The sequence below is a fragment of the Tamandua tetradactyla genome, chromosome 24 (genome assembly GCF_023851605.1).
Source record: "Tamandua tetradactyla isolate mTamTet1 chromosome 24, mTamTet1.pri, whole genome shotgun sequence".
Taxonomy (NCBI): domain Eukaryota; kingdom Metazoa; phylum Chordata; class Mammalia; order Pilosa; family Myrmecophagidae; genus Tamandua; species Tamandua tetradactyla.
The window spans coordinates 54,147,887-54,168,056 of NC_135350.1; the positions used below are offsets into that span (position 1 = coordinate 54,147,887).

Here is a 20,170-nt window from a genome sequence, read left to right on the forward strand (position 1 = left end):
ATTCATTTATCGTATTATTCAAAATCTCTGTTTCCATAATGATCCTCTGCTAGATGTTCTATCCATTGATGAGAGCAGGGAATTGTAGCCTCAAACTATTATGATAGAGGTGTCTATTTCTCATGTATTTTGGAGCACTTTGGATTAGTGCATAAATATTTATGATTGTAATGTCTTCTTGTTGAATTGTTCTTTTAATTAATATATAGTGTCTTACTTTGTCTCTTTTGATTGTTTTACATTTGAAGTCTAATTTGCTGGATATTAGTATAGTTACTCCTCTTTTCTGATTATTTGTGTGAAATATCTTTTCCCAACCTTTCACTTTCAATCTATTTTTGTCTTTGTGTCTAAAATGAGTCTCCTGTAGACAGCATATAGATGGGTCCTGTTTTATAATCCATTCTACCAGTCTATGTCTTTTGATTGGGGAATTCTACCCATTAACATTTAATGTTATTACTGTAAAGGGAATATTTTCTTCTAACATTTTGTCTTTTGGATTTTATATGTCATGTCTAATTTTTTTCTCTTTTTACCTTTACTGATAGTTTTCATTTCTACATTCTTCTCCAGACCTCTCTCTCCTGCCTTTTCCTATCTGCCTGTAGTGTCCCCTTTAGTGTTTCTTGCTAGAGCCTGTCTCTCAGTGATTAATTGTCTGAAAATATTTTAATCTCCCCCCTCACTTTTGAAAGACAATTTTTCTGGCTATAGAGTTCTTGGTTTGAAGTTTTTCTCTTTTACAATCTTAAATGTATCATACCACTGCCTTCTCACCTCCATGGTTTCTGCTGAGAAATCCACACACAGTCTCATTGAGCTTCCCTTGTACATGATGAATTGCTTTTCTCTTGCTGCTTTCAAAATTCTATCTTTCTCTTTGCCATTTGACAATCTGATTAGTAAATGCCTTGGAGAATATCTGTTTGGGGCATGCTATCCTTTTAGGATCTGTAATTTTATTTCTTTCATAAGAGATGAGAAATTTTCAGTGATTATTTCTTCCATTAGTCTTTCTCTTACTTTTCCCTTCTTTCCTCCTTCTGGGACACCCATAACATGCATATTCATGTGCTTCATGGTGTCATTCAATTCCCTGAGACCATGCTCATATTTTTCCAATCCTGTTGTGTGTTGGATTTCAGATTTCTTATCCTCTAGTTCAATAATCCTTTCTTCTGTCTCTTCAAATCTGTTGTTTTACAATAGATTATTTTTTATACATTTTTTGTATGCTGTATGATGGTGTCACATTTCATTATTTTTCCATATGAGTGTCTCATTATTGCAGCACCATTTGTTGAATTTATGTTTGTTTATTTTGCTTGTTTCTTTTATTTGGGGGGAAGTGCATGGACTGGGAATTGAACCCAGGTCTCTGCATGACAGGCAAGAATTCTACCACTGAACTACCCTTACACCCCCTTCCACTGTTTTTTTTTTTCATCTCTTCTATTGTGCCTTTCATTTCTATAAGTTCAGTGATTTGTTTTTTCAAACTTTTGAGTTCTTCTTTTGTTCTTTTTGTCTTCTTTATATCCTCTCTCAAGCTATTAATTTGATTTCTTTTTCTTTTTCTTTTTTTGCATGGGCAGACACCAGGAATTGAACCTGGGTCTCCAACATGGCAGAAAAGAACTCTGCCTGTTGAGCCACTGTAGTGTGCCCATTAATTTGATTTTTGATGAGATTTTCCAAGTCTGTTCAAACATCCTGAATTAGTTGTTTCAAATCCTGTATCTCATTTGAAGTTTTGGTTTCTTCCTTTGACTGGGCCATAGCTTCAGTTTTCCTGGTATGACTCCTGGTATTTTTTGCTGGCATCTAGGCATTTGATTTTCTTAGTTTATTCTGGAAATTGTTTCCATTCTTTTACTTAAGGTTTTCTTGCTGGATAGCTTTGTTCTCTATCTGTTCTTTGAAATTCAGTTTAACTTATTCTAGACCTCTAATATAGGTTCTGTTTAACTGATCAGAATTTTTCATTTCTTGTTTTTCTATTTTTTGCCCTGCCTATATGGAACCTCTTTTAAAAATTTTTTTTTTTTTTTGCATGGGCAGGCACCAAAAATCAAACCTGGGTCTCCAGCATGACAGGTGAGAGTTCTGCCACTGAGCCACCATTGCACTTTCCTGGAACCTCTTTTTTTTGATGAGGGTCCTCAGATGTTATAGATCCCAGATTTTCCCAGACTATACAGGCTCGTGTGTCAAGAGGAGAGAATAGCCAGCTTCTGTTTTCCCTGAGGATAAGACCCAGCAGGTTGTCAGACTTTTCTATGAAGCTACTAGACTGTGCTTTTCCAATCTTACCAAGCATATGGCACTTGTCTGCCCTTGGCTTCCCACCAGCTTAAAGTCATGTGATGCCTTTAAGTTCAGCAGACTCTTCCTGCCAGGGGCACAGTTGAAACAGAGATGATGTAGTAGGATGGCTTTCATTGCTTCTGTTTTACAGTCCTGGGGGCTTGAATTCCTTGAAGGAGGGACTCCAGTTAAGCTGGGTCCCACCCTCCTTTTTTGAGCCCCATCCCCTTTTTCTTGGGGGAACATACACCCTTTAGGGAAATTCCTACTTTTACTTGACTCTCCAACAAGCTTAATTTCACCCTTGCCTGGGGCAGTGCTGGAGCCTGAGAGTGCTTCCAGTTCTATCTAATGAGCTGTTTAAGGAGTAAAAAAAGCAAAAAAGCCTTTTCAGAGCTGGACCCTGCTCCTCATGTTTGTCAATCTGGAGCTTGAGTTGGTACATCACTTTATATCTCCAGGCTCTATACTCCCCCTTTTTTGGGGGGGTTCAGTCCTTTTTCTGTATTTTGTACTGCCCAACTCAAAAAGCTTCTGTGTGTCTTTTTTTTTTGGTCAGCTCTGCTTCCTTTCTGCTCAGGCTAAATCCTAGTTCCTTTATGCTTTTTCCAGGTTTATCTGTGCTGGGGGTCTGGTTTCAGTAGTCAGAATTTGTTATTTAATTCCACAATTGGAGCTTGGTTGAAGAAAGCCCCTGTTGCTAGTAAAGTCTGTTTCTTTTCCCCTCAGGGAACCAGCCTGCTGTGTCCGAGAGAGGGGTGCTGGCCTTCACTGCTGGGGGATTTAAAGTTCTGTGTGAGGTCTCAGCCATCCCACCTGGTCCGGACTGATGCATGCTGCGTCTGGTCACTGATGTTCCCCCAGCACTTGTTCCATACTAGTTGTACAGAGCAATTTACTAGCTGTTCTGCAGGATGAAACTAGATTCCACACCTCACTATGCCACCATCTTCCCTTGCTTCTCCAACTCTGGCTTTAATTAACAAATTTGGATGGCTGAATATAAGGGCCCAGCACAGATAAACCCAGAGAAAGTGGGAAAGTAACCCTGAGGTCTCTCCTGGCAGAGAGGAGACAAGGTTATTAAAGAAAAAAAAACCACACACACAACAAATCCTTTTGGAGTTGGCTGAGCTCAGAACACTGGAAAAAGGCTGTGTCCCAAGAATGGGGCAGATAGAGCCATGTACCAACTCTGGCTCTTGACTGGTGATCCTTGGGGCTCGGGACTGGCTCTGAAAAGGGATTTTATTTTCTTTCTTTCTCTCTCTCTCTTTTCTTTTAAAGCAGTATTCTAAGTAGCTCATTAGAGAAAGCTGCAGGCAATTTCAATTCTTAGCACTGACCTAGAGAGGAGTGTAGTTAAGATAGGTCTTAGAGACAAAGTGAGAAATGAAGTGAATGAGGTAATCCCTAAAGATAATTCCTGGTATATCTCCCCCAAGAAAAGGTGAGGTGGGCCTAGCTTAAGTGGCAGCCCTCCTTCAGAGAATTCAGACTGCAGGGGCTAGGAATCAGAAATAACTTAAGCTTGCTTTCCACCCCAGTCTCTGTCTCAGTCCTGACCCAGTAGGCTGAAAAATAAAGCCTCCACAGCACTTTATACTGGTGGGGAGATAAGGGTTGATAAGTGTCACTTAATGGACAGGATAGGAAAAGCACAGAATCTAGAGGTTCCACAGGAAAGCCAGAACAACCTGCTGGTCTCATCTTCAGGGTAACTTGATACTGATTACACCCTGTTCTTGAGACATGGACCCACCTTGTCTGGGAAAATCTGATTGGGGTTGATCATATCTGGGAAGAACCTCCTCAAAAAAGGTTTCATATAGGCAATGCAAGAACCAGAAAACAAGAGCTGAAATAATCTGATCAGTTAAACAGAAATCATGATAGAGGTCTAGGATAAGCTGAATGGAAATGTAATATACCAGAAATTGGTTGGATTTTATAAAGGAAATTTATTAAGTTATAATTTATAGTTCTAAGGCCATAAAAATATCCAAACTAAGGCATCCAAAGAAAGATAGCTTGACTCAAGAATTGAATGCCAAAGAACAGATAGAGAAAAAAGTCAACCAACAAGAAAACCATAGGTAAAAGAGGGAAAACAACCTCCAGAATAAATTAATCAAGGAAATTAGATGCCTAGATACCAGCAAAACTTATGAATCATACTAGAAAAAAGGGAGATATGGCCCAGTCAAAGAGATAAGCTAATGCCTTAAATGAGATACTGGAGTTGAAACAACTAATTAAAGATGTTCAAATAAGCACGCTAAATTAATTTAAAAATCAAATTAATAAGTTGACTTGGGAAGATATGGCAAAAGAGATGAAGGGTATAAAGAAGACATTGAGTGATCATAAGGAAGAACTCAAAGGCTTATGGGAATGAAAAGCACAATAGAAGAGATGAGAAACATAATGGAGACTTACAACAACAGATTTGAAGAGGCAGAAAAAAGTATTTGTGAACTAGAGGACAAGGACATCTGAAATCCTACAAACAAAAGAACAGGTAGGGAAAAGAATGGAAAATTGTGAGCTGGGTCTCAGGGAATTGAATGGCAAACATGAAGCACATGAATATATATGTTATGGGTGTCCCAGGAGGTGAAGAGAAGGGAAAAGAGAAAGAAAGAATAATGGAGGAAATAATCACTGAAAATTTACCAACTCTTATGAAAGACATAAAATTATGTCCAAGAAGTGCAGTGTACCCCAAACAGAACAGATCCAAATAGACCTACTGCAAGAATCTTACTAATCATATTGCCATATGTCAAAGACAGAGAGAATTCTGAAAGCAGCAAGAGAAAAGTGATCCACCACATACAAGGGAAAGTAGAAAAATCTTGGTGGACACTTCTCAACAGAAACCATGGCAGTAAGAAAACACTAGTATGATGTATTTCAGACTCTAGAAGAGAAAAAATGTCAACCAAGAATTCTATATCTGCAAAATTGTCCTTCAAAAACAAGGGAGAGTTTTACATATTTTCAGACAGATACTGAGAAAGTTTGTGAACCAAGGACCTGCTCTAAAAGAAATACTAAAGGGAGCACTACAGGCAGATAGGAAAAGCAGGAGAGAGAACTCTGGAGAAGAGTGTAGAAATGAAGAATATAATAAGGGTAAAAAAAGAGGAAAATTAAGACATGATATATCAGAATAAAGTCATGATGCCTGCAACAACATGGATGAACCTTGAGAACATTATCTTGAGTGAAATTAACCTGATACAAAAGGACAAACACTGTATGGTCTCATTGATGTGAACTAACATTAAGGAGCAAACTTTGAGAGTTAAAATTGAGAACACAGGTTATCAGGAGATAGAAAGAGGATAGAGACTGGAAATTTGATGCTGAAGGAGTACAGAATGTTCAACAGGATTGATTGTAAAGATCCAGAAATGGATATCACAATACTATCTGATGGCAGCACAATATTTTAAGTACGGTGAACAAGGCTGAGTGTGAATAGGGTTGAAGGAGGAGGGCTGAGGGAATGTATGACACCAGAAGGAAAGATAGAAGATAAGTCTGGATTGGTATAACTTAGCAAAGCCTAGAATGGACAATGACGGTGATTAAATGTACAAATATAAAAACGTTTTTACACAAGGGAGAACAAATGAATGCCAACATTGCAAGGTGTTGAAAATGGGATAATATATAGAAAAAATATAATCAATGCAAACAAGGGCCTATGGTTAATAATAACAATGTAATATGCTTTTATTAAATGTAACAAGGCAATGTGCCAAAGCTAAATGTCAATAAGAGGGGAATATAAGGGAGGGTGTTTTAGTTAATGCTTCTGGAAATGCAATATACAGGAAATGGGTTGGCTTTTATAAAGGCATTTTCTTTTTTTCTTTTTGCATGGGCAGGCACTGGTATTGAGCCTGGGGCTCTGGCATGACAGCTGAGAACTCTAAGGCAATTTCTTAAGATACAAGTTTACAGTTCTGTGGTAGTTAGATTCAGTTGCCAATGTGACCAGGTGAAGGTACCTAGTTCTGTTGCTGTGGCCATGAGCCAATGGTACATGAACCTCACCTGTTGCTCATTAAATCTGCAGTCAGCTAGGAGGCATACCTGCTGTAATGAATGATGTCTGATTTAATTGGCTGTTGCTTAAATGAGAGAGCTCTACATAGCACAGCCCAAGCAACTCAGCATACTTCATCTCAGCACTCGCAATTCAGCCCAGGCCTTTGGAAAGGCAGAAAGAAATCACCCCGGGGAAAGTTGTTGGAACCCAAAGGCCTGGAGAGAAGGCCAGCAGAGAATGCCCTGTGCCTTCCCATGTAAGAAAGAGCCTCAGTTGAAAGGTAGCTGCCTTTTCTCTGAAGAACTATACATCAACTAAATAAATCCCTTTTTACTGAAAGCCAATCTGTCTCTGTGTATTGTATTCCAGCAGCTAGCAAACTAGAATAGATTTGGTACCAGAGAGTGGGGTGCTGCTGCTTCTTGCAAAAACCAAACATGTTGGAACAGCTTTTTGAATGGTTAAGGGGAAGATTTTGGGTGAACTGTGAAGAGAAGGATGGAGAAGTCCTGGAGGGCTTGAAGAGACTGTTGGTGTAAAAGAAACCACTTCCAATCTGGACAAAGGGAGACACAAAAGGGACAAATTGGAGTTTGCAGTGAGAACCATGGAAGCTCAGCTCTGAAGCCAAGAAACTTCAGCCAGGAGAGGTGGACCCACCCATTTACATGGAGAGGGTGAGTTTACCCTGAAGGGCGATAATGAGTCTCCCACCTCATTGCAGTAGAAGAGTCAGGCAGCCTCAGGCCTTGGAGAAGGTACAGCATGCTCCTTGAGGGACTGGGGAGAGCCTGGATGCCACCACATGGAGGGATTGAGCTTGTGCCTCAGAAATGGCAGAGAGCCCAGGTGTGGCTCTGATGCTTGGAGAGGGTGGAGCTGAGAAAAAGGTGGTCTCCTCAGTGTCCCCTGAGGTTAATTCAAAAAGAGGTGGGCCATTGCTTAGGCCCTTGGAAAGGGTGAGACTGTCACTTTCTAAAGCTGAAGGATAAATGACATTCAGACTTTCAAATCCAGTGGTGTTTGCTCTGCAGGTTTTACGTCTGTGTTCCTTCCAATTTCTCCCTATGGAAATGAAAACCTGTATTCTGTGAATATCCTCCTTTGCATATTGACACCAGATAACTTGTTTTGAGATTCATAGGTCCACAGACAGAAGAGAATTTTTTGCACCTTAATATTGTTTAAGGTGATGTGTGTAGTTGCCAAGTTGACAAGGGGTGGACATGTGGTAGTTCGATTCAGTTGTCAACTTGACCAGGTGAAAGTACCTAGTTCTGTTGCTGTGGCCATGAGCCAATGGTACATGAACCTCACCTGTTGCTCATTACATCTGCAGTCGGCTAGGAGGCATACCTGCTGTAATGGATGATGTTTGATTTAATTGGCTGGTGCTTAAATGAGAGAGCTCTATGTAGCACAGCCCAAGCAGCTCAGCATACCTCATCTCAGCACTCGCAGCTCAGCTCAGGTCTTTGGAGATGCAGAAAGAAATCACCCTGGGGAAAGCTGTTGGAGCCCAGAGGCCTGGAGAGAAGGCCAGCAGAGAATGCCCTATGCCTTCCCACATAGGAAAGAGCCTCAGTTGAAAGTTGGCTACCTTTCCTCTGAAGAACTATACATCAACTAAATAAATCCCCTTTTATTGAAAGCCAATCTGTCTCTGTGTGTTGCATTCCAGCAGCTAGCAAACAAGAACAAGTTCTAAGGTCATAAAAATGTCCAAACAAAGACATTCAGAAGAAGAGAAGTTGACTCAAGAAAGAGTGACTGAGAAGGCACATGACTGGCATCTGCTGGTCCTTCGGATATTGTTTTTAAACAGCTTCCCTGGGGTATTTTCTTTTTGCATCTACAAAGATCTATGTCTGTGTTGGCTGTGAAGCTTTTTCTAAAATGTTTTCTCTTAAAGGACTCAGGTAAGTGAGCCACCTTAAATGGGTGTAGACACATCTCCATGGAAACTATCTAATTAACAGGTCCCACCCGCAATTGGGTGGGTCACCTGTCCATGGAAATAACGTAATAAAAAACTTCCACCCAACAATATTGAATGATGCTCTAGTTTGCTGGCTGCCAAAATGCTATACAACAGAAATGGAACAGCTTTTAAAAAGCAGGAATTTAATAAGTCATAAGTTTACAGTTCTAAAGCTATGAAAATGTCCAAATCTTGAAAATAAGATCTATGGAAATCTCCAATCTAGGGCATCCAGAGAAAGATACTACAGATCAAGAAAGCCAATGATGTTCAGGGTTTCTCTGTCAACTGGAAAGGCACATGGCAAACCTTGTGACATATGCTAGCTTTCTCTCCAGGCTTCTTGTTTCATGAAGCTCCCCCAGGGGCATTTTCCTTCTTCATCTCCAAAGGTCTCTGGCTGTGTGGGCTCTTGTGTTTCTCATGGCTCTCAGGACTCTGGCTCTGAAGCTTTCTCCAAAATGTTTATCTTTTAAAGGATTCCAGTAAACTAATCAAGACCCATCTGGAATAGGTGGAATCACATCTCCCTCTGATCAAAGGTTAATACCCACAATTGGGCGAGTCACATCTTCATGGAGATAATCTAATCAAGTTTCCAATTGCTGAAAAGGGATTAAAAGAAACGGCTGCTTCCACAAGATAGATCAGGCTTAAAACGTGGCTTTTCTAGATTACATAATCCTTTTAAACTGGCACAGCCTTCTCTAGTAAGAGCCTCACAGCTCTTCCAGAATCTTCCCCTTATCCATTTTAAAAGCAAGTTCCAGTATATTTGGTATTTGCAAACTGCAGTGCCCCACTTCTCTAGTACCAAAATCTATTTTAGTTTGTTAATGCTGCCAGAAATGCAATATACCAGAAATGGGTTGGCTTTTTAAAAGGCAATTTATTAAGTTATAAGTTTACAATGCTAAGGCCATAAAATTTTCCAAAATTTTCTAAGTCATCCAAAGAAAGATACCTTGACTCAATAAAGCTGATCTGGAAAGGCGCATGACAGGCATCTGCTGGTCCTTTGGATTTTGTTTTCAAACAGTGTCTCTGGGGCATTTTCTTTCTGCATTTCCAAACGTCTCTGTCTGTGTTGGCTCTGAAGCTTTTACGAATTGGTTCTCTCTTAAAAGACTCCAGTAAGTGACCCACTTTGAAGGGTGGAGACACACCTCCATGGAAACCACCTAATCAATAGGTCCCACTCACAATTGAGTGGGTAACTTCTCCATGGAAACAACTTAATCAAAAAGATCCCACCCATCGATATTGAGTGAGAATTAAAAAACATGGCTTTTCTGGGGTACACAACAGTTTAAGCTAGCACAGAGGGATATGGGATTCTTGGTGGTGGTGTTTCTCTTTTTAACTTTTTCTTCATTTTGTTTTCCTTTTCTTTTTCCTTTGTGGAAGAAATGGAAATGTCCTATGTCAATTGTGGTGGTGAATGCATAAATATATCATACTGGGAACCATTGATTGTTCATTTAGGATGAATTGCATTGAGTTCAAATATAACGGTTTAAAAATAAGCAGAAAGATACAAATACTGGAAAAATGTGGACAGAGAGACGTACCTATTCACTGTTGCCCCTCTGAGGGCAGTGTGATGGGTCAACAGGGGCCTAGATATAGGCTTGCCACATGATCCTGCAACCCTGTTATTAAGTATATACTTGGAAGATCTGAAAGCAGGGACACAAATGGACATTTGAACACTGATCTTTATGATGGTAGTATTCATGATTTGCAATGGATGGAGGTGGCCTTAAGGGTACATTGACTGATGAATGGAGGAACAAACTGTGGTGTATACATAAATGGACTATTGAGTGGCTGTAAGAAGGAAGGAAGTTGTAAGGTATTGGGTGGCTGTAAGAAGGAAGGAAATTGTAAGGTATTGAGTGGCTGTAAGAAGGAAGGAAGTTGTAAGGTATGCAAATAAGTAAATGAACCTTGAGGACAGTATGTTGAGTGAAATAAGCCAGAGACGAAAAGACAAATGTTATAATGCCCTCACTAATATGGACTAGTACAATATGCAAACTCTGAGACTTGAATTTAAGAGTATTGATTATCTGGGGAAGGCTTATTGCAAAGGTTCCTAGATTGTAAGCTCTTACAGCAGTCACATCTTTTCCTGAGTTAAACTTTGGTATCTAAATTCTGAGATGCAGAGCTCCTTGTGTATAACCTGATCATTCCTTGGGACTTTGGGTATCTGTGTGACACTTGAGACTCAGAGCTAGAGTTCTGCTGCTAAGAATGTCAGCATTAACCCATACAGCAATGGTTATAAAAGCTGGAAAAGATATCAGACTTCAATTAGAGATATAAATGAAGCCAATCTGGTTAGGACTAAGGTAAATCAGACTAAAGGGTAAAATATGATATTGCCCTTATTTTAAAACTTCATCTTCTGTGTGAGAACAAAGGCAGGTATGTCTATTTCATGCAAAATTTGTATTTTCTGAAGCACACTATCCAATTTAACTTGTATTTAATATCCAACTTATAACTTGTTATAAATTTAACAAGGTTCCATGTAACACCATAATTATGTGGAGCCTTGGATAGAGAGTGAGATCTTGTTGGCTTATATAGATTAGTATGATGCCCTGCTACAGCCTTAAGTTATCTGGGCAGAAGATAAAAAAGTATTTGCAAAGTATCCTTGAGGGACCAGGGAAAAAGGTGAAAATATTAAACTTCCCCACCTGGAGAAGAGCTGATATTCTCACATGCATTGGGGACTACCGAGTTAATAGGCCAAGCCCTTGATTTTGGGGCTTGCCCTTATGAAACTTGTTCCTGCAAAGGAGAAGCTAAGTCTACTTGTAATTATGCCTAAGTGTCACTTCTTTTGCTGCTCAGATGAGGCTTCTCTCTCTAAGCCAACTCCATGGTAAACTTACAGCCCTGCCCCCTATGTGGGACATGGCTCTCAAGGGTGTAAATCTCCCTAGTAATGTGGGACATGACTCCTGTGGGTGAGCCTGGTCCTGGGAGCATGGGATTGAGAAAGGCTTCTTGACCCAAAAGGGGAAGACAAATGAAACAAAATAAAGTTCCACTGGCAGAGAGATTTCAAATATTGTCGAGAGGTAATTCTGGAGTTTATTCTTATGTATTATATAGCTACCCTTTCTTAGTTTTTAGTGTTTTGGAATAACTAGAAGGAAATACCTGAAACTCTTGAACTATAATCCAGTAGCCTTGATTCTTGAAGATGATTGTATAACACCTAAAGTATACCTAAAGTATAAAACCATAATCCTGCGGTCCAATACCACCTAAACATTAGAAATGACTTGTAGAAAAAAATTATTTTGTTTTTGTTATTGGAAAAAAGAAGAACCACTGTAATACTATATTTTGAAGAATTTCAAGAGTTGGAGGCTGTGGTAGACTCAATTATGTACTACAATTTAGACATTTTCTTAATCTTAATTTGCATTCCTTTGGTATAAATCTATTGTATGTAAAACTTCTTCATGCTTTTTTTTTTTAGTTAAGGTGTGGCCCAACTGAATGAAGGTGGGCCTTAATCCAAATTACAGGAGGGTTTATAACCAGTCAGAAGATAGAAGTCATCAGAAAACCCGGACTGGAAGAGCAGACGAAGGGACCACCTGAATAAGCAAAGGAACCCCAAGAATTGCCAGCAGCTAGCATCAGAATGTAGTCTTTGGGGAGAAAGCAAGTCTCATTGGTGTCTTGATGTTGGACTTCTGGCCTCTGAAACCATGGGCCAATAAATACCTGTTGTTTAACCCAGCCCATTTTGTGGTATTTGTGATAACAGTTAAGGAACACAATAACAGAGGACATGGGCTAGAAGGCCCTTATGTATAATTCATCCCTTCATAACTATAAGTGTCTGGACACTAAGAGAGGTTTAGCACAGCTTATGAGCTTGGAGAAGCAGCTGTTAGTAGAAGTGGTAGATTCGGAAGATGACCTGGAGGAAGTCTTTTAGGAAACTGGCTAGAGAGGAAAGAGCCACCCTTCCCAGGCTGGGGAAGGCTGAGTTGCAGACTACAGTGAATAAAGTCAAACATGCTGGTTTGAGTTTGTTTTTGTGGACTTGTATATGGTGAGACTATCATCTTGTTTTCTTGCAATGGGTAACTGGATCCTGGATCATGAACCCTGAGTTGAGGAATCAGAATCAACTTGTAATTGTGTAGATTTGACGTAATCCACCATCTCAAAATGGCTCTTGTCAAGGTGTGTGATCTGGGAAACATGGAACCAGGGCAAGGCAAGACTATAGGTTTGAAGAATTTCATTTTCTTCCTATCAGCTGCCAAACTCTGAGAAAATAGGACGTGTTCTTTCCCACTGACTATCCTTCAGTGAAACATGTATTTTTGTGTTTGTAGGGGGACTAAAAGAACATTCATTTTTATCTCTTTTGTGAAGATGTATTGACTAGTGAGGAGGAGGAGGTGGTATCTTTTTATGAGGATTATGTTGGAAGCTGAGGACAGCACATGGGGTCTTTGTGAATTTGCTGTGAAAGGTGTAGATACCTATGCATACAGTTCCCAGATGGGAGAAAGTTAGGGCTCTCTGCTACAAAGCACAATGCCAGATTTAAATGCATCTTTTTGGAGATCATTTCCATGCCATTTTATCCACAAATATTGAAAGGCCTTCTGTTTCTCGGGAAAAATAAGCCTTTCATTTTCATTTATCTCTCTGTGGTTATAATTCTGTTGTTTTAAGTATGGATACTCTAAAGATACATTGCTGAGGAAAAAATGGGCTTTTTTTCCTGATAATGTGGAGAAAATAGGGTGATTGAGCCACTCAACAGTCATTCTGAACAACTGACTCTGCACATGAGGTAGGTAGAAGAAGATTCTGCCAAAATATATCTACTTTCATAGCGTTTGAGCTGTTAAAAATTTTAAAGTATCTATAAAGCTAGAAAACTGAAGAAAAGTGTCATAATTCAAATAATTCTTTATATGAAGAAGTTTAAACAGTGCATCAGATTACTAAAAAAATGGAGCCCTTTCTTCAAACTGAATCTTATGGCAAAGTCAAACATGCAAGACAGAGCATACAGGAGCTGCTCAGGGTGAAGGAGGCTGAGTGCATGGCCGTCATCTTGTTTGCCACCTTTCAAGACTCCAGGTGATTCTGAGGCACCTCTGTGGGATCCCTGATGGTTCCAGCTTGAACTCACTGGGGTAAAGAGCAGGTTTATTTTGAATCATGAACTCATTGCTCTTAGCCAATAGCTTCCAGGTCCCGAAGGATAGATGGGGTGGCAAGAACCATTTAGTGTTTGGGAACAGCCATTGGGTACCTTCTTGCCTGGTCTGGGATGGATGTGAGTGGGACTGACCCACAGCAGTACTCTTAGAGCAAAGGGGAGTGGAGATAGCATCCATACGGTCTGTCAAAAAAGGGTTGGCAATGATGTAGAGACACAATCTGGAGTAAAGGATCTACAACTTGGATCAGGTAAGACTGGGCTGGGAGTGTAAGAATGGGGACAGAAGGCAGAATGTGGATTTTTGAATACAAGGAGAAAATCTTTACAAGTTCCCTTGGTCTCAGTGGGAAGGGAGGGAGCTGCAAGGGCCCTAGACAGTGCGGAGATGGGCCTTGCTGTGGAAGGCAGAGGATTGAGTCCTCTGTCTGGGAATCTTGAGCACATTGTGAGCAAGGGGCATTGGATGCTGTTTTAGTTTCCCAGCTGCTAAAATAAGTACCGCACACTGGGTTGGCTTAAACACTGGGAATGTATTGGCTCACAGTTTTGAAGCTAGGAGAAATCCAGAATCAAGGTGTCAGTAAGGTAGTGCTTTCTCCCTGTAGACTGTCGGCATTCTGGGGCTGGCTGCTGGATCCTTGGCTTTTCTGCCACATAGCAAAGCATATTGCGGAGGCTTCTCCTTTCTTTTCCAGGCTCATTGGCTGCTCCCATGGCCTATCTCTCTGTATCCAATTTCGTTTGCTTATAAGGACTTCATTCATATTTGATTAATGCCCACCCTCATTCAGTTTGGGCACACCTTAACTAGTAACATTTTCAAAGGTCCTAATTACAAATGTATTCACAGCTGCAGGACCAGAGTTTTCAAACTGAACGTGCCTTTTGTGGGAGACATGATTCAATTCTCAACAGGTGCTTAGATCCTACCCTCTTCCTCCCTCTGTCTGATTAAGGGTGGTGATTTAATCAAGGATGGGTTTCAGGACTAACCTTTGACAAAGATTCAAGTTAATTTCCCCCATAAAATTTAATTAATGTGATGATTTTTAAAATTCTCAATAAATCAAATGAACATTTGCATTATACTTTTGTATATCACAAATGCCTTGTATTATTGGGGATTTAAATTTTTGGCAATTTTCCTTTTGTGTAGTTCTGAGGGCTGGGTATGGCCTGTGGTTTTGGAGGAACCACCTATCTTATAGGCCAAAATCATAGACACCCCAGGACTTCTCTCAAGGCTGAGGGGAAATGCCTGTTTCTGGGAAGTATAAAAGTTGGCACTGCCCACCTTGTTGAGTCCTTAGGAGGATCACCTCCTAGAACTACCAGAGAAGAACAAATTGTTGGTGGAGAGGAAGAAAAGCTCAAGATTCTCATTTGTTTTCTACCTAGGACTTATGAATTGATTCCTTTAAAAGATGTCCTAAAAGCAGGATCCTATACAGAGGCCTAACATGGTTGGATAAAAGTATTAATCAGTGAAATACAACCTCATGCAACTGTGATGAGCTCAAGCCTCTCCTGGTGAGTTCTTTATCCTTCCTGCTGCCTGTGGCTTACATAAAGCTGTGGCGAGAATGCTAAAGACCTATAAGTCATTTTAAATACAAGGCTAGAAAATACTAAAAACAGAATTTTAAATAGAAAAGAAAATTGTAGCTCTATTCCAGTCCTGACTTTTGGCAATTTAAAGAACTAGGTTTCAGAGTCCACAGCCTGGAGTCTGGTAATTCCTGTTTTTCAGGTCTGGAGCCACCTAGGGCCATTTTTCTAGAACCCTCTGAGATACTGTAGAGGACAGAGCTACCTAAACAAGGAGTTAGGTTCCACTGAATATAGAGCTGGCTAAGAAATTCTTGGACAGTTGTTCACCAATTGAGGTCACATTTCTGAGATCCAGATGCTGTAGGAAAGCTTGGGTAGAAGCTCTAAATCTCAGGGATCTTCTGATTGGCCCAGATCTGTCCAGAGAGACCCAAGAATAAACTAAAATTGGCCAAGCTCCTGGAAACCCAGAAGAGATAGGAAGGTCCAGCTGACCGTGATGAAATCTGTATTCCATTTCTCAGACCTTGTGGCTACAGAGATACTTAGAACAGGATGTCTCAAGGTCATATGGTAAGTTGGTGGCAAAACGATGTTTAAAGCTTTTTTGTTCCTTATGGACTCCCAGTACAGTGATTATTTCATCTGTACACTTTATTAGGTGCCCAAAATCTGACTTCGTAAGAATCACTTTCTGTTCTTCCTTTCCTTCCTTCCTTCCTTCCTTCTTTCTTTCCTTTCTTTCAAACATTTGGTGCCCACCATGTACCTGGAGCTGCGCCACTTTTGGAAAGAAAAATGAATAATACCAGTCTTGCTCTCTAAAAGTCTTAAGCTTTAAAATAATCATCCATTGATATAGTGGAGAATTCTTCACCTATGGACTTATGAGATCAAGGATATTTCTAGAGATATATTCCATTACCATTTATCAAGAGTCATATCCAGGAGTCTAGATGAATCTAGAATCAAGCACATATTCATTTGCATGTGTTTGTTCCTGTTCTAGTTTGCTAGCTGTCAGAATGCAGTATAGCAGAAATGGAATGGCATTTAAAAAGGGAAATTCAGTAAGTTGCTAGTTTACAGTTCTAAGGCTGAGAAAATATCCTAATTAAAGCAAGTCTATAAGAATGTCCAAATTAAGGCACCAACAAGAGGTTACCTTCACTCAAGAAGGGCGATGAAGTTCAAGGTTTCTCTCTCACCTGGAAGGGCATTTCTCTTCTGGCTTCTTGTTTCATGAAACTCCTCCAGGTCCGTATTCCTTCTTCATCTTCAAATGTCTCTGGTGATGTGGGCTCTCAGGCTTGTGGTTCTGTGACTCTCTCCTCATTCTGTCCTCATTCTCAAAAGGAGCTCTCTCCAAAATGTCTCCTTTTTTATAGGATTCCAGTAAACTTAATCAAGACCAAATAGAATGGGTGGAGACATATCTCCATCTAATCAAGTTTAATACCTACAGTTGATTGAGTCACGTCTCCGTGGAGATAACCTAATCAAGTTTCCAGCCTATAGTGCTAAATAGGGATTAGAAGAAATGGTTGCTCCCACAAGATTGATTAAGAGTAAAACACGGCTTTTCTAGAGTGCATAAATCCTTTCAAACCAGCACAGTACCCCTGACAGGATTGATGAAATAGAATCTTAGCTAGTGGAAACATTTCAACAGAAACACTTATTTTTCATCCATGGGGTCATGTGAGTTTCTCCTTCACCCACCTATCATCATGGTCTCTGCAGAGGTTAAGAGACTGGCAGAGGCAAGGGATGGATGGGGGGCTGCAGTGGGGAGGTAAGGGTGAGAAGGATGCTGGGGAAGGCCCCGGGTAGCAGTAGGTCTGAGGAAACAGGACTGAATCTAGGCCTGAGAGTGTCCTGCAAGACCCTGGAGACCTAATGCAGAAGTATTCTGGGTAAGGGCTCAGTGTGAATGTAGTAAACAGTGATGAGCAAGCTAGAATCATAGTCAAGAGCCAAGCAGGAAGCAGAAGCTGATGGGTGCAGCGAATGTGGGCCCTAGACAAATTCATAGCAGCTATGGTGTCCCTAAGCCAGAGAGCTATGTTGAGGACTGATTGGCCTCGAGGAAGAAGGCTTTTATTGTTGTCAGTGGCCCAGCCAGATTTAGGGACTCAATTCCTTATGTGGGACTAAGAATGCCTGTGGAGCAAAACATATGGCTGATGCAGGGAATCTCATGACATTATCATGACTACTGACTTACTAAGAAGGAGATGTAGATGGGGGTCTCAGGAAGGGCATCAGTCTCTCAAGGTTTCTTGTGCCTTATTCTCTCCCTGACTGCATAAGGCAGAGAGAAAGCTCCTTACTGTCATTTTGCCATAGAAGTAATTTCAATCCACTCACACAAAGTGACAGAGAGCAAATGTATATCACAGTGCCGTGTCTACAATTTGAGAGTGTTATTTAAAAAAAAGAGATTGCATCAGTGACCTCCTCATAGTAATAAAAATGTATACAGGTGCATGCAGTGATGAGAAAACCTATTGGAGGAGAGCACAGAAGAAAAGAAATTTCCTTTTTTGTTATTCCCAACTCTCTGGAATTTAGAACCCAGGAGTCCAGAGCTCCGAGTTTAAGGCTGATTTATTATTTGTCCACCAGACGTTGGTTAAGCACCTATATGCTGAGTACCAGGAATGCAGAGGTGAGTAAATATGATTTCTGCTCTTGATGAGCATACACTCCAGTAAGAAAGACAGATATGTGCATTAATAATAGAGATGAGGTACGTAAATCTTAAAATATAGGTCTAGATGCCTAAACAGCATAAAGAAGTGCTTATTTTTGCCTAGGATGGAGAGAGGAAGACTTCTATTAGAGGTGACCCTTAAAAATCTTAAAGGATATCAAGTGGACAAAAAGGGAACAGTATCCCAGGCAGAAGGAAGAGAATTTGCAAAGTACAGAGGGGTGGAAATGCACATTATTTTCAGAAAGTTTAGTGTGACTGGGTCCAGGGAAATTGTGGAGGTGGGTGGCAGTGTGGCTGGAAAGGTAGGCAAGGGGCAAACTCGTTCTCATTAAGACTCATATTCCATGTTTAGGCATCTGAATTTTATTCTAATGGTTAGTTGCCTTAAAACTTGTTTTGGGGTAACTTACTTTTTAAAAGCCCTTTTAAAGCTTGTGCATAATCCTGTTATATACATTTAATGTACGCTATGTGTCTCTCTGTCATCTAAATTGCTAATTAAGCAAGCAATCTAATAAGGAGAATAGGATAATCTGTTCTTTCATTTATTTAATAAGTATTTATCAAGGGCCTGTTTTGTGTCAGGCATTTTTATAGTACTGGAGTTACAATGGTGACCAATTCAGACCAGTCACAGCCCTTTTTTGGCTTACTTTCTAATGGAGAAGGTAAGAAATAAAACAAATGGAAGATCATTTCAAGTACTTAATATACTATGAAGCAACAACAAAAACCAGATGACATGACAGGTGTGGGGCTTGATTTTTCTTTTGTACAGGCAGGCACCAGAAATCGAACCCAGGTCTTGCGGCATGGCAGGCGAGAACTCTCCCTGCTAGGCCATCATGGCCCACCCGTGGGGCTTGATTCTGATGGATGATCTGAAAGACTTCTTTCAGGAGGCATCACTGGAACTGAAATGTAAATAATGAAAGAGCCACCTTATGAGGACTTGAAGAGAGGAGGCTGCTAGCCCCTAGGAATGGGAGCAGGTTGGGAGGCCTGAGAAACTTCTTGCCTTGCTCCAGGGAAGGGATGGAAGTGACTAGAACCAGGAGTGTAGACGGAGAAGAGTAAATGGATCTTGGATATATTTTGGAGGCAGAGTCATGAGGAGGATTGGTTGAGGGGAGAAAAAAAGAGAGACAAATATGACCTTTAAGTTTCTGGCTTGAGCAACTGAGTAGATGCTTATTCTGTTACTGAGGGAGAAATAGTTACATGCCTTTGGCATTATGGAACTATAAAAATTAATTGGTACATTCAATGGTTTTTAAAAAATTTCTAACATATGCTTAAGTGTTGGATAGACTTGCATTTATGTGACCTTCTTCCACATCTGTAATCATCATCACCTCCGCCAATAAGAAATAGCAGCTGTTTGGTTTTGTGAGGAGACTCTCCAGATGCCACATAAAATCCATCACACCAATTACAAACTGGGACCCAGCCCTCTGCTTGTGTACTCTAGCTGTGACCAGACAGAAGGAATCAGAGTGACAAGAAAAGATCTGCATGGTTAGACCAGTTGGGGGCAGGGAAATTTTCCTATTCCTTTTAGAGTTGATATATATGTCTGCTATTTTCTGTTTTCTCTCAGATCCATTTCCTACCCTGCCCCTGCTTTGCTTTTTATCACGGGGAGTTATATTTCCGGAGAGGTTTGGCCAGTGGGAGGCATAGGCAGAAGACTGTAGGATGGGAAGAAGGGAGAATCGGATATTTCTTCCTTTCTTGCCGTGTCCTGGGTGAGGCTCATCTCCCATGACGTAGCTTCCTCGCATGATGCTGAACTTCCACTTGGCGGCCCCTGCCCTGGCCACAGCTCTCCCACTGGCTTACGCTTCTTGGCTCCTTTAATGCCACTTTTGCCCTCCTGCTCCTGGGTGGTAGAGTTCTTGCTTTGTCCTCATCTTTGCTTTCTGAGCTTCTCTAGCATGTATTCAACCAATTTTTTAAATTCAATTCCCTCTATTTTTGCTCCAGAGTGGTTTCTAGTTTCTAGTTTCTTAAAACCAGACTCTGATAAAGTTTAAGAAGGCTCTGATTGATAAAGTTTATATTTGGTATGTGCATTTTGAGAACCCTAGATGTTAGGCAATCAGCTTATTTGTGTGACCTTCTCTACATCTCTGATTTCATTACCTATTTATTACTCTCCTGCCCTACTTGTATTTCTCTTTTTGATCTATGCAAGCCAAACTCATTCCCTACACAGGACATTTGCACTTGTGTTCTCTGCTTAGAAAACCACACAGATCTTCAGTTCCTGAATCAATTGTATGTCTAGCATCACAGTTTTGAAATAACTACTCTGGTACT

At 40.5% G+C, this 20,170-nt stretch overlaps 1 long non-coding RNA gene across 1 annotated transcript in view; it reads left to right on the forward strand.

Moving 5' to 3' along the window:
- The window catches only part of LOC143667976 (uncharacterized), a 170,619-nt gene that overhangs the window by 82,762 nt on the left and 67,687 nt on the right, over positions 1–20,170 (forward strand). The window contains exon 2 of the long non-coding RNA XR_013168212.1: positions 14,977–15,108. This is a non-coding gene — a long non-coding RNA (uncharacterized LOC143667976). The remainder of the gene's footprint in view (positions 1–14,976; positions 15,109–20,170) is intronic.